This window comes from Dendroctonus ponderosae, unplaced genomic scaffold (genome assembly GCF_020466585.1).
Source record: "Dendroctonus ponderosae isolate FM_Combo_2020 unplaced genomic scaffold, Dpon_F_20191213v2 Dpon_F_20191213_5, whole genome shotgun sequence".
Lineage (NCBI taxonomy): Eukaryota > Metazoa > Arthropoda > Insecta > Coleoptera > Curculionidae > Dendroctonus > Dendroctonus ponderosae.
In genome coordinates, this window is record NW_026018715.1 from 127949 (window position 1) to 129805 (window position 1857).

A 1857-nucleotide genomic window follows, 5' to 3' on the forward strand; every position below is an offset into this window, starting at 1 on the left:
TTTTGGATAAATCGGACAAATTTGCCTGAAATGCAATATTTTTGCCTAATCGATATGTCAGGGAATTTTTGGATATTAATTGAAGACCACCCTATATATATTTTTAGTCCGAGTTAGAACTAAAGATTTACACAAAAATCCTAAAATAATTTACAAAAGTGATATTTAGGTACGATAAGTTTAAATCCTTATTTAGTCCAAGTTTATTTCTGTCAGTTGGTTCTTGGGACAAATTTAGCTTTTCAGATAAATATCCCACTGGATGAAAAATGAAACAATACATGACTTCTGAACTTTCGGCAGAAAACGTTCCACCAGTTGAATACAATTTTCTTTTTCTTATTGAAACTGAATTAATATTATATAGATAAATTAAATTCTTTGCAGACGGCTAAAAACCACAATTGGAGTTATAGTAAAATAATTGAAAAAATTGGAAAAAAATTGGAAGTGATCAATCTCGTTTCTTACGTGAAAATATAATCTATATAGAAATAATCTGATAAAATTCGTCGATTATCCGCATGGTGGCAACACCGCCGCGAAAGTGGTGCGCAAGCGCATCGTGCATGACGTCAACCTCTTGAGACTATAAAATTAAAAACTTCATTCCGTTTCGCATTTCGGCACCCCAGCCCTCAGGCCCTGCCACCACTTCGGCACCCCAACCCCCCAAGTCCGCGATTCCTATCGTCATCAGGAATACTGCGGAATGGACTAAGGCCAGAAATCTTCTAGTGCAAAACAATTGCACCTTCACAAACCCCAAAAAAGTAGCGTTGGGCATCCAAATCCACCCCAAATCTACAAATGACCACAGAGCCATCACCAAGCTTCTCGCTGTAGAAAAAATTGAGTTCTATACTCGCACCCTCCTTGAGGACAAAAAGTTGATCGCTATTAATGGCACTTCCCGAAATACAGGCTGAACTCGGAGAACTAGGCGTCACCCCTTCTGAAATCCAATTCTACCGAATGGGAAACCGCAAAACGGCGACTAATATGGTCAAAATGCTCCTCCCAAAGGAGCAAACCAGCATCTTTGAGGTCAAGTACCTCCTAAACCTTTCAGTCGTAATCGAACCTCAAAGGCATCCCCAAACAAATATCAGGCACATTCCTCAGTGCAAGAGGTGCCAAAAAATTCGGCCACACAATGGCAAACTGCATGGCAAAACCCTTCAGCCACAAATGCGCTCAACAGCACTTCTATACAGAATGCAAAAAGCCGAGAGACATCCCGGCTAAATGCATCAACCTGCGAGGGTCCCCATCCGGCAAGCTACTTTTCTTGCCCCAGAAACCCAAACTTCCTTGCCCAAAAGCAAGAAAAAGCCAAAACAGCCAGCTTTCAAAACAAAGTTTCGCCTGGCATTTCCAACACCGACAAAGTTTCCGAATCCCAGGCTCAAGCACCTCCAAAGCCCACCGTTTCAAACCCCCCCGTTCAAGCTGCTCAAAAAGCCCAGAGCGCAAGCTCCTCAACTACGCACAAGACTTACAATTCCAAATTCATGTTCCCTCAGAGCCAACACACTATGACCACAATACCCCCGACATTCTCGACATTGCCATCTCCAAAGACATCTACCACATCCTCCACGTAATAAACTCCGATTTCCTAAGTTCTGACCACAACCCTATCATTATCGACATTAACGAACAGTACACTAACAACCCCTTAGCCCCAATTTGCATACCACCTTGGAGAGGCTCAAATCTCTGTCCACCCTCCGCAACATTTGGAAGATCTAAACAACTTAACAGCCCAAATCACAGAAACCATCACCTCAGCACTCTCAAAAGCCCCAATCCTAAACCCAAATTCGAACAAAAACCCTTTCTCTCTGCCGCCTG